This window comes from Choloepus didactylus, chromosome 4, assembly GCF_015220235.1.
Source record: "Choloepus didactylus isolate mChoDid1 chromosome 4, mChoDid1.pri, whole genome shotgun sequence".
NCBI classification, from domain to species: Eukaryota; Metazoa; Chordata; class Mammalia; order Pilosa; family Megalonychidae; genus Choloepus; species Choloepus didactylus.
In genome coordinates this window covers 127,913,843-127,927,049 of record NC_051310.1, presented here as the reverse complement: position 1 = coordinate 127,927,049, position 13,207 = coordinate 127,913,843, and the positions used below count along the sequence as shown (strand labels likewise).

Here is a 13,207-nt window from a genome sequence, read left to right as displayed (position 1 = left end):
GTATGATTTGTGCCAATCTACCCGGTAGCAGCCTGAAGGACTAAACCAAGACATTAGTCTCTGGCATGCAATCCCAGAATTTGTCCTGCATGCAGAAGCTGCTTGCAGACAGCTAAATCAGTATAAGAAACAACCAAATCACAGTGGGCTGGTGCAAAGGAATATCGGCTTTAAGACATACAAGAGAGCACCCAGGACTAAGAAACAATATTTAGAAAGAGAAGTGGGGGCATTCAGACCCCTTTAAAAGGGTAAATTCTTAAGGCTGTGAGCATGGTACAGGAAAAGACATGCTCGGAAAAGACGCATGCTCAGAAAAGACTAGAGAGGACCTTGTGCTATATCAGACTGTTATTCAGTTTCATTGGTAGGAAGGCTAAGCTCTGAAGGAGAACATCAGCCAACACAGAACGAATCTGCAAAGATGGTGATAGGTGTTTCCTGCATTTGTTTTTGCTAGCTCCTGGCATTCAAGGATATCTCTGTCATATTGCTAGCTGAATACCAACTATGCACCTAACAGCAGAGCCACAAAACATACGAAGCAAATATTAACAGAATTGAAGGGAAAATAGACAGTTCTACATTAATAGCAGGAGATATCAATACACCATTTTCAATAATGGATAGAACATCCTGACAGAAAATTAATAAGGAAATAAAAGACTTGAACAATACTATAAACCAACTAGACCTAATGGACATATATAGAACACGTCACCCAACAGTGTAAGAATGCATTCTTCTCTAGTGCCAATGGGTCATTGTCCAGGATAGACCACACGTTAGGTCACAAAACAAGTCTCATTAAATTTAAAAATACTGAAACCATACAATGTACCTTCTACAACCAAAATGGAATGAAGCTAGTAATCAATAACAGAGGGAGAACTTGAAAGTTCACAAGTAAGTCAGCACTAAAAAATGTACTCAAACAACCAAAAGGGCAAAAAACAAATCATAAGGAAAATTAGGAAATATCTTGAGGTAAATGAAAATTAAAACACAACATAGGATAATTTAAGGGATGCAGCAAAGGCAGTGCTGAGAGGGAAATTTACAACTTCAAATGCTTAAATTAAAACAGAAGAGCTCAAATAGAGACCTAGCCTCACAAATGGAAGATCTAGAAAAAGAAGAGCAAACTCAACCCGAAGCAAGCAGAAGGAGGGAAATAAAGATCAAGTAGAGACAAATGAAAAAAGAAAATAAAACAATAGAAAGCATCAACAAAATTGAAAGTCATTTCTTTAAAGAGATCAATAAAATTGACAAACCCTTAGCTAGACTTAGAAAGAAAAAGAAAAGAGGGAGCACAAATAACTAAAATCAGAAATGAAAGAGGGAGTATTACTACCAACCCCATAGAAATAAGGACAGTAAGAAGACACTATGAATAATGGTATGTCAACAAATTAGATAACCTAGAAGAAATGGACAAATTCCTAGAAACACATAAACTATCTATACTGACTCAAGAAGAAATACAAGATCTCAACAGACCATAAAAAAATAAAGAGACTGAATGAGAAATAAAAAATCTCTTAAAACCCCAGGATCAAATGGCTTCACAGGTGAACTTTATCAAATGTTCCAAGAAGAATTAACACCAACTTACAAAAAAAAATTGCAGAGGAGGGAACTCTTCCCAACTCATTCTATGGGGGTAAATTCACCGTAATACCAAAGCCAGATAAAGATACCACAAGAAAATAAAATTGTAGACCAATATCTCTCATAAATACAGATGCAAAAATGCTCAACAAAAGACTACCAAAACTGAACACAAAAGCATACTAAAAGAATTGTACACCATGATCAAGTGGGATTTATGCAGGCATGCAAGAATGTTTAGACCTAAGAAAATCAATTAACGTAACAGTAATACACCACATTAACAGAACAAAGGAAAAAGACCACATGGTCATCTCAATTGACATAGAAAAGCCATTTGACAAAATCCAGCACCCCTTCGTGATAAAAAACACTTAGACACTAGGAATAAAATGAAACGTCCTCAACATGATAAACAACATATTTAAAAACCTACAGAGAGGCGGGGCAAGATGGCAGACTGGTGAGCTGTAAGTTTTAGTTACTCCTCCAGGAAAGTAGGTAAAAAGCCAGGAACTGCGTGGACTGGACACCACAGAGCAATCTGTCTTTGGGCATACTTCATACAACACTCATGAAAACGTGGAACTGCTGAGATCAGCGAAATCTGTAAGTTTTTGCGGCCAGGGGACCCGCGCCCCTCCCTGCCAGGCTCAGTCCCGGGGGAGGAGGGGCTGTCAGCTCCGGGAAGGAGAAGGGAGAACTGCAGTGGCTGCTCTTCTCGGAAACTCATTCTACTGATTCAAACTCCAACCATAGACAGACTGAGACCAGACATCAGAGACTCTGAGAGCAGCCAGCCCAGCAGAGAGGAGACAGGCATAGAAAAAAAACAACACGAAAAACTCCAAAATAAAAGCAGAGGATTTTTGGAGTTCTGGTGAACACAGAAAGGGGAAGGGCGGAGCTCAGGCCTTGAGGCGCATATGCAAATCCCGAAGCAAAGCTGATCTCTCTGCCCATCGCCAGCCCCATAGCCCAGAGCTGCCCCAGACAACCCAGTGTGACGGAAGTGCTTCAAATAACAGGCACACACCACAAAACTGGGCGTGGACATTAGCCTTCCCTGCAACTTCAGCTGAATGTCCCAGAGCTGGGAAGGTGGAGCAGTGTGAATTAACAAAGCCCCATTCAGCCATCATTTCAGCAGACTGGGAGCCTCCATACACAGCCCAGCAGCCCAGAACTGCCCTGGGGGGACGGCACTCACCTGTGACATAGCACAGTCATCCCTCAACAGAGGACCCGGGGTGCACAGCCTGGGAGAGGGGCCCACTTGCAAGTCTCAGGAGCCATACGCCAATACCAAAGACTTGTGGGTCAGTGGCAGAGACAAACTGTGGCAGGACTGAACTGAAGGATTAGACTATTGCAGCAGCTTTAAAACTCTAGGATCATCAGGGAGATTTGATTGTTAGGGCCACCCCGCCTCCCCGACTGCCCAGAAACACGCCCCACATACAGGGCAGGCAACACCAACTACACACGCAAGCTTGGTACACCAATTGGGCCTCACAAGACTCACTCCCCCACTCACCAAAAAGGCTAAGCAGGGGAGAACTGGCTTGTGGAGAACAGGTGGCTCGTGGACGCCACCTGCTGGTTAGTTAGAGAAAGTGTACGCCACGAAGCTGTAGATCTGAGAAATTAGAGATAAGGACTTCAATAGGTCTACAAACCCTAAAAGAACCCTATCAAGTTCAGCAAATGCCACGAGGCCAAAAACAACAGAAAATTATAAAGCATATGAAAAAACGAGACGATATGGATAACCCAAGCCCAAGCACGCAAATCAAAAGACCAGAAGAGACACAGCACCTAGAGCAGCTACTCAAAGAACTAAAGATGAACAATGAGACCATAGTACGGGATATGAAGGAAATCAAGAAGACCCTAGAAGAGCATAAAGAAGACATTGCAAGACTAAATAAAAAAATGGATGATCTTATGGAAATTAAAGAAACTGTTGACCAAATTAAAAAGATTCTGGACACTCATAGTACAAGACTAGAGGAAGTTGAACAACGAATCAGTGACCTGGAAGATGACAGAATGGAAAATGAAAGCATAAAAGAAAGAATCGGGAAAAAAATTGAAAAACTCGAAATGGACCTCAGGGATATGATAGATAATATGAAACGTCCAAATATAAGACTCATTGGTGTCCCAGAAGGGGAAGAAAAGGGTAAAGGTCTAGGAAGAGTATTCAAAGAAATTGTTGGGGAAAACTTCCCAAATCTTCTAAACAACATAAATACACAAATCATAAATGCTCAGCGAACTCCAAATAGAATAAATCCAAAAAAACCCACTCCGAGACATATACTGATCACACTGTCAAACATAGAAGAGAAGGAGCAAGTTCTGAAAGCAGCAAGAGAAAAGCAATTCACCACATACAAAGGAAACAGCATAAGACTAAGTAGTGACTACTCAGCAGCCACCATGGAGGCAAGAAGGCAGTGGCACGATATATTTAAAATTCTGAGTGAGAGGAATTTCCAGCCAAGAATACTTTATCCAGCAAAGCTCTCTTTCAAATTTGAGGGAGAGCTTAAATTTTTCACAGACAAAGAAATGCTGAGAGAATTTGCTAACAAGAGACCTGCCTTACTGGAGATACTAAAGGGAGCCCTACAGACAGAGAAACAAAGACAGGACAGAGAGACTTGGAGAAAGGTTCAGTACTAAAGAGATTCGGTATGGGTACAATAAAGGATATTAATAGAGAGAGAGAAAAATATGGCAAACATAAACCAAAGGATAAGATGGCCGATTCAAGAAATGCCTTCACGGTTTTAACGTTGAATGTAAATGGATTAAACTCCCCAATTAAAAGATATAGATTCGCAGAATGGATCAAAAAAAATGAACCATCAATATGTTGCATACAAGAGACTCATCTTAGACACAGGGACACAAAGAAACTGAAAGTGAAAGGATGGAAAAAAATATCTCATGCAAGCTACAGCCAAAAGAAAGCAGGTGTAGCAATATTAATCTCAGATAAAATAGACTTCAAATGCAGGGATGTTTTGAGAGACAAAGAAGGCCACTACATACTAATAAAAGGGGCAATTCAGCAAGAAGAAATAACAATCGTAAATGTCTATGCACCCAATCAAGGTGCCACAAAATACATGAGAGAAACACTGGCAAAACTAAAGGAAGCAATTGATGTTTCCACAATAATTGTGGGAGACTTCAACACATCACTCTCTCCTATAGATAGATCAACCAGACAGAAGACCAATAAGGAAACTGAAAACCTAAACAATCTGATAAATGAATTAGATTTAACAGACATATACAGGACATTACATCCCAAATCACCAGGATACACATACTTTTCTAGTGCTCACGGAACTTTCTCCAGAATAGATCATATGCTGGGACATAAAACAAGCCTCAATAAATTTAAAAAGATTGAAATTATTCAAAGCACATTCTCTGACCACAATGGAATACAATTAGAAGTCAATAACCATCAGAGACTTAGAAAATTCACAAATACCTGGAGGTTAAACAACACACTCCTAAGCAATCAGTAGGTTAAAGAAGAAATAGCAAGAGAAATTGCTAAATATATAGAGACGAATGAAAATGAGAACACAACATACCAAAACCTATGGGATGCAGCAAAAGCAGTGCTAAGGGGGAAATTTATAGCACTAAACGCATATATTAAAAAGGAAGAAAGAGCCAAAATCAAAGAACTAATGGATCAACTGAAGAAGCTAGAAAATGAACAAGAAACCAATCCTAAACCAAGTACAAGAAAAGAGATAACAAGGATTAAAGCAGAAATAAATGACATAGAGAACAAAAAAACAATAGAGAGGATAAATATCACCAAAAGTTGGTTCTTTGAGAAGATCAACAAGATTGACAAGCCCCTAGCTAGACTGACAAAATCAAAAAGAGAGAAGACCCATATAAACAAAATAATGAATGAAAAAGCTGACATAACTGCAGATCCTGAAGAAATTAAAAAAATTATAAGAGGATATTATGAACAACTGTATGGCAACAAACTGGATAATGTAGAAGAAATGGACAATTTCCTGGAAACATATGAACAACCTAGACTGACCAGAGAAGAAATAGAAGACCTCAACCAACCCATCACAAGCAAAGAGATCCAATCAGTCATCAAAAATCTTCCCACAAATAAATGCCCAGGGCCAGATGGCTTCACAGGGGAATTCTACCAAACTTTCCAGAAAGAACTGACACCAATCTTACTCAAACTCTTTCAAAACATTGAAAAAAATGGAACACTACCTAACTCATTTTATGAAGCTAACATCAATCTAATACCAAAACCAGGCAAAGATGCTACAAAAAAGGAAAACTACCGGCCAATCTCCCTAATGAATATAGATGCAAAAATCCTCAACAAAATACTTGCAAATCGAATCCAAAGACACATTAAAAAAATCATACACCATGACCAAGTGGGGTTCATTCCAGGCATGCAAGGATGGTTCAACATAAGAAAAACAATCAATGTATTACAACACATTAAAAACTCGAAAGGGAAAAATCAATTGATCATCTCAATAGATGCTGAAAAAGCATTTGACAAAATCCAACATCCCTTTTTGATAAAAACACTTCAAAAGGTAGGAATTGAAGGAAACTTCCTCAACATGATAAAGAGCATATATGAAAAACCCACAGCCAGCATAGTACTCAATGGTGAGAGACTGAAAGCCTTCCCTCTAAGATCAGGAACAAGACAAGGATGCCCGCTGTCACCACTGTTATTCAACATTGTGCTGGAAGTGCTAGCCAGGGCAATCCGGCAAGACAAAGAAATAAAAGGCATCCAAATTGGAAAAGAAGAAGTAAAACTGTCATTGTTTGCAGATGATATGATCTTATATCTAGAAAACCGTGAGAAGTCAACGATACACCTACTAGAGCTAATAAGCAAATTTAGCAAAGTAGCGGGATACAAGATTAATGCACATAAGTCAGTAATGTTTCTATATGCTAGAAATGAACAAACTGAAGAGACACTCAAGAAAAAGATACCATTTTCAATAGCAACTAAAAAAATCAAGTACCTAGGAATCAACTTAACCAAAGATGTAAAAGACCTATACAAAGAAAACTACATAACTCTACTAAAAGAAATAGAAGGGGACCTTAAAAGATGGAAAAATATTCCATGTTCATGGATAGGAAGACTAAATGTCATTAAGATGTCAATTCTACCCAAACTCATCTACAGATTCAATGCAATCCCAATCAAAATTCCAACAACCTACTTTGCAGACTTGGAAAAGCTAGTTATCAAATTTATTTGGAAAGGGAAGATGCCTCGAATTGCTAAAGACACTCTAAAAAAGAAAAACGAAGTGGGAGGACTTACACTCCCTGACTTTGAAGCTTATTATAAAGCCACAGATGCCAAAACAGCATGGTACTGGCACAAAGATAGACATATAGATCAATGGAATCGAATTGAGAATTCAGAGATAGACCCTCAGATCTATGGCCGACTGATCTTTGATAAGGCCCCCAAAGTCACCGAACTGAGCCATAATGGTCTTTTCAACAAATGTGGCTGGGAGAGTTGGATATCCATATCCAAAAGAATGAAAGAGGACCCCTACCTCACCCCCTACACAAAAATTAACTCAAAATGGACCAAGGATCTCAATATAAAAGAAAGTACCATAAAACTCCTAGAAGATAATGTAGGAAAACATCTTCAAGACCTTGTATTAGGTGGCCACTTCCTAGACTTTACACCCAAAGCACAAGCAACAAAAGAGAAAATAGATAAATGGGAACTCCTCAAGCTTAGAAGTTTCTGCACCTCAAAGGAATTTCTCAAAAAGGTAAAGAGGCAGCCAACTCAATGGGAAAAAATTTTTGGAAACCATGTATCTGACAAAAGACTGATATCTTGCATATACAAAGAAATCCTACAACTCAATGACAATAGTACAGACAGCCCAATTATAAAATGGGCAAAAGATATGAAAAGACAGTTCTCTGAAGAGGAAATACAAATGGCCAAGAAACACATGAAAAAATGTTCAGCTTCACTAGCTATTAGAGAGATGCAAATTAAGACCACAATGAGATACCATCTAACACTGGTTAGAATGGCTGCCATTAAACAAACAGGAAACTACAAATGCTGGAGGGGATGTGGAGAAATTGGAACTCTTATTCATTGTTGGTGGGACTGTATAATGGTTCAGCCACTCTGGAAGTCAATCTGGCAGTTCCTTAGAAAACTAGATATAGAGCTACCATTCGATCCAGCGATTGCTCTTCTCGGTATATACCCGGAAGATTGGAAAGCAGTGACACGAACAGATATCTGCACGCCAATGTTCATAGCAGCATTATTCACAATTGCCAAGAGATGGAAACAACCCAAATGTCCTTCTACAGATGAGTGGATAAATAAAATGTGGTATATACACACGATGGAATACTACGCGGCAGTAAGAAGGAACGATCTGGTGAAACATATGACAACATGGATGAACCTTGAAGACATAATGCTGAGCGAAATAAGCCAGGCACAAAAAGAGAAATATTATATGCTACCACTAATGTGAACTTTGAAAAATGTAAAACAAATGGTTTATAATGTAGAATGTAGGGGAACTAGCAGTAGAGAGCAATTAAGGAAGGGGGAACAATAATCCAAGAACAGATAAGCTATTTAACGTTCTGGGGATGCCCAGAAATGACTATGGTCTGTTAATTTCTGATGGATGTAGTGGGAACAAGTTCACTGAAATGTTGCTATATTATGTAACTTTCTTGGGGTAAAGTAGGAACATGTTGGAAGTTAAGCAGTTATCTTAGGTTAGTTGTCTTTTTCTTACTCCCTTGTTATGGTCTCTTTGAAATGTTCTTTTATTGTATGTTTGTTTTCTTTTTAACTTTTTTTTTCATACAGTTGATTTAAAAAAGAAGGGAAAGTTAAAAAAAAAAAAAAAGAAAAGAAAAAAGACAAACAAGGAAAAAAAAAAAAAAAAGATGCAGTGCCCCCTTGAGGAGCCTGTGGAGAATGCAGGTGTATTCACCTACCCCACCTCCATGGTTGCTAACATGACCACAGACATAGGGGACTGGTGGTTTGATGGGTTGAGCCCTCTACCATAAGTTTTACCCTTGGGAAGATGGTTGCTGCAAAGGAGAGGCTAGGCCTCCCTGTATTTGTGCCTAAGAGTCTCCTCCTGAATGCCTCTTTGTTGCTCAGATGTGGCCCTCTCTCTCTGGCTAAGCCAACTTGAAAGGTGAAATCACTGCCCTCCCCCCTACGTGGGATCAGACACCCAGGGAAGTGAATCTCCCTGGCAAGGTGGAATATGACTCCCGGGGAGGAATGTAGACCCGGCATCGTGGGATGGAGAACATCTTCTTGACCAAAAGGGGGATGTGAAAGGAAATGAAATAAGCTTCAGTGGCAGAGAGATTCCAAAACGAGCCGAGAGATCACTCTGGTGGGCACTCTTACGCACACTTTAGACAACACTCTTTAGGTTCTAAAGAATTGTGGTAGCTGGTGGTGGATACCTGAAACTATCAAACTACAACCCAGAACCCATGAATCTCGAAGACAGTTGTATAAAAATGTAGCTTATGAGGGGTGACAATGGGATTGGGAATGCCATAAGGACCAAACTCCACTTTGTCTAGTTTATGGATGGATGTGTAGAAAAGTAGGGGAAGGAAACAAACAGACAAAGGTACCCAGTGTTCTTTTTTACTTCAATTGCTCTTTTTCACTCTAATTATTATTCTTGTTATTTTTGTGTGTGTGCTAATGAAGGTGTCAGGGATTGATTTAGGTGATGAATGTACAACTATGTAATGGTACTGTAAAAAATCGAAAGTACAATTTGTTTTGTATGACTGCGTGGTATGTGAATATATCTCAATAAAATGATAAAAAAAAAATAAATTAATTAATTAATTAAAAAAAAAAAAAAAAAAAAAAAAACCTACAGCTAACATCAGACTCAATAGTGAAAGACTGAAAGTGTTCCCTCTAAGATCTGGAATGAACAAGGATGCCCACTGTCACCACTGTTATTCAACAAAGTACTGTAAGTTCTAGCCAGAGCAATTACACAAGTAAAAGAAATAAAGGGCATCCAAACTGGAAAGGAAGAAGTAAAACTTTCTTTATGGAGACAACTTGATCCTATATATAGAAAATCCCCCCAAATCTACAACAACGCTAGTAGAGTTAATAAATAAATTTAGAAAAATGATAGGGTACAAGATTGACATGCAAAAACCAGTGGCATTTCTATACACTTAGTAATGAACAATCTGAAGAAGAAATAAAGGAAAAAAATTCATTTACTATAGCAACTAAAAGAATCAAATATCTAGGAATAAATTTAACCAAAGATGTAAAGGACCTATATAATCCCAATAAAAATTCCAGCATCTTTCTTTGCAGAAATGGAAAAGTGAATCATCGAATTTATATGGAAGAGTTAAGGGGCCCCAAATAGCAAAATATATCTTTAAAAAGAAGAATGAAGTTGGAGGACTCACAATTCGCTATTTTAAAACTTACGACAAAACTGCAGTGGTCAAAACAGCATGGTATTGGCACAATGACAGACTTATACCAACTGAATCAAATTCAGAGTTAAGAAATAGACCCTTCACATCTATGGCCAACTGATTTTTACAAGGATGTCAAGTTCATTTAATCGGTAAAGAATAATCTCTTCAACAAATGGTGCTGGAGAAACTGGGAATCCATATGCAAAACAATGAAGGTGGACACCTACTTCAAACCACATACAAAAATCAACTCAAAATGGATCAAGGACAAAAATTAAAAATAAAAATAAAAATAAATGGATTTAAAACCTATATATATGAATCAGGACTATAAAACTTACAGGAACACATAAGGAAGCATCTCTAAGACCTTGTGTTAGGTAGTGGTTTCTTAGACTTTACACCAAAAACACAAACAACAAAAGAAAAAAATAGATAAATGGGACCTTAACAAAATTAAAAACTTTTGTTTAAAGGACTTTATCATGAAAGTAAAAAGATAACCTACAAAATGGGAGAAAACATTGGGAAACCACATATCTGATAAGGGTTTAATATCCAAAATCTATAAAGAAATCCTCCAATTCAACAAAAAAAGACAAACACTCATTTTTAAAATAGGCAAAAGTCTTGAATAGACATTTCTCTAAAGAAGATATACAAAGATGTGCCCAAAAAAGCATATGAAAAGATGCTCAACATCATTAGCTATTAAGGAAATTCAAATAAAAAAAAACACAAGATACCATTTCACATTCACTAGAATGGCTATATACAAAGAAAGAGAAAAATAGTAAGTGTTGGAAAGGATGTAGAGAAATAGGAACACTTGTTCATTGCTGGTAGGAATGTAAAAAGATGCAGCTGCATTTTTTTTTTTTTTTAAGAAAAGAGTGGAATTTAATCTTTATTTACAGGACACCACAAGATATGAAATTCCACATAGAAATAAGAAAACACATTGAATAGAGGCTTCATACAGTATGTACAGTTTGGAACTGTTCAAATATAGTTTTGCTGTTAAAAGTGCTACATAACAAATTACATTTAAAAAGAGCTTGGCAATTTCTCAGAAAGTTAAGTAAAAAATTACTATATAACCTGGCAATTCCACTTCTAGGTATACACCTGAAAGAATCTAAAGCAGGGACTCAAACAGATATTTACACACCGATGTTTGTGACGGCATTATTCACAATTGCCAAAAGATGGATGCAACCCAAATGTCCAGATGAATGGATAAACAAAACATGATATATACATATGATGGCGTACTATTTAGCCATGAAAAGGAGTGGATTCCGATACATGCAACAACATGGATGAACCTTGAAGATATCATATTGACTGAAATAAGCCACACATAGATATGTTTGATCTCACTGATAAGAAATAATTAGAATAAACAAATTTCACAGAGCCAGAAGCTAGAATACAGGTTATCAGGGGCCAGGGGTGGGGGTAGGGAATGGGGAGTTAATGTTTAATTGGTACAGAGTTTCTTTTTGGGGTGATAGAAGCGCTTTGGTAATATATGGTGGTGATGGTAGCACAACATTGTAAATGTAATTAGTACCACTGAATTATAAATCTGAATGTGGTTAAGAAGGGATATTTAGGTGGTGTATGTGTTACTAGAATAACAATTAGGAAAATCAACAACCACAGGGCTGTACAACATAAATAGTTAACCCTAATGTAAACTATGGACTACAGTTAATAAAACAATTATAAAAATATTCTCTCAGCAATTTTAACAAAAGTACATAAATGCAAAATAGTAATAATAGAGACAGATATAGGGAACTCTATTTTCTGCATAATTTTTCTACAAACTCACAAGTTCTCTAATAAAAAAAAATTACTAGCAACAGAAATCAAATGGATAGTTTTCTATTTGGGTGTTATCTTGGAAAATGCATTTCTAGGCTCTGCCCAAAGCCCCACAAGTAATGTCAAAACTTCGTGATTCTTCCTTACCAGCATTATACAGCTTAGACTTTGTCTTGCTTCATAAAGCAAGTATCAGTTTAGTAATTCAAGTCTGTCCCTGTAATACTTTTTATTATTTCAATACAGAGTCTAACTCATTAATTATAATATCTTCTGTAATTTACTGGAGAGAGAATAAAACTGATTATAAGTTAGAGTACCTAAGGGTTGGACAGCGTCAGAGGAACATCTCTATTTTTTCCTTATATTATGATAATTTACATCAAATCAAATTCTTTAAAAATAAAAGTGTACTCATCCCAAAGAAATGTGGGCAGAGAATAAAAATATATATGTGGGGCCCCCCTGAGGAGCTGGGGGAGGATGTGGAGGTGTTGGACTTCCTCACCTGGATTGTTGACATTCTCACAAACATTGGGGACTGACAGCTTGATATGCTGAGCCCTCTGTCTTGGGGCTTGCCCCTATGAAGCTTGTTATTGCAAAGGAGAGGCTAAGCTTGCTTATAATTGTGCCTAAGAGTCTCCCCGTGAGTTCCTCTTTGTTACTCAGACGTGGCCCTCTGGCTCTAACTAAGCCACCTTGGCAAATGATCTCACCGCCCTCTCCTCTACATGGGACCTGACTCTCAGGGGTGTATATCTCCCTGGCAACGCAGGATATGACTCCCGGAGACGAATCCGGACCCGGTATTGTGGGATTAAGAACATCTTCTTGACCAAAAGGGGGATGCAAAATGAAATGAAATAAAGCTTCAGTGGCTGAGAGATTTCAAATGGAGTCAAGAGGTTACTCTAGTGGACATTCTTATGTACTATATAGATAATACTTTTTAGGTTTTAATGTATTGGAATAGCTAGAAGTAAATACCTGAAACTATCAAACTCCAACCCAGTAGCCTTGACTCTTGAAGACAATTGTATAGCAATGTAGCTTACAAGGAGGGACAGTGTGATTGTGAAAACCTTGTGGATTGCACTCCCTTTATCCAGTGTATGGATAGACAAGTAGAAAAATGGGGACAAAAGCGAAATGAAAAACAGGGTGGGATGGGGGGATGATTTGGGTGTTCTTTTTT

The 13,207-nt window shown here is 37.8% G+C and overlaps 1 protein-coding gene across 8 annotated transcripts in view; it reads right to left on the bottom strand.

Moving 5' to 3' along the window:
- The window catches only part of FAM214A (family with sequence similarity 214 member A), a 137,446-nt gene that overhangs the window by 8,888 nt on the left and 115,351 nt on the right, over positions 1-13,207 (bottom strand). The window lies entirely within an intron of this gene.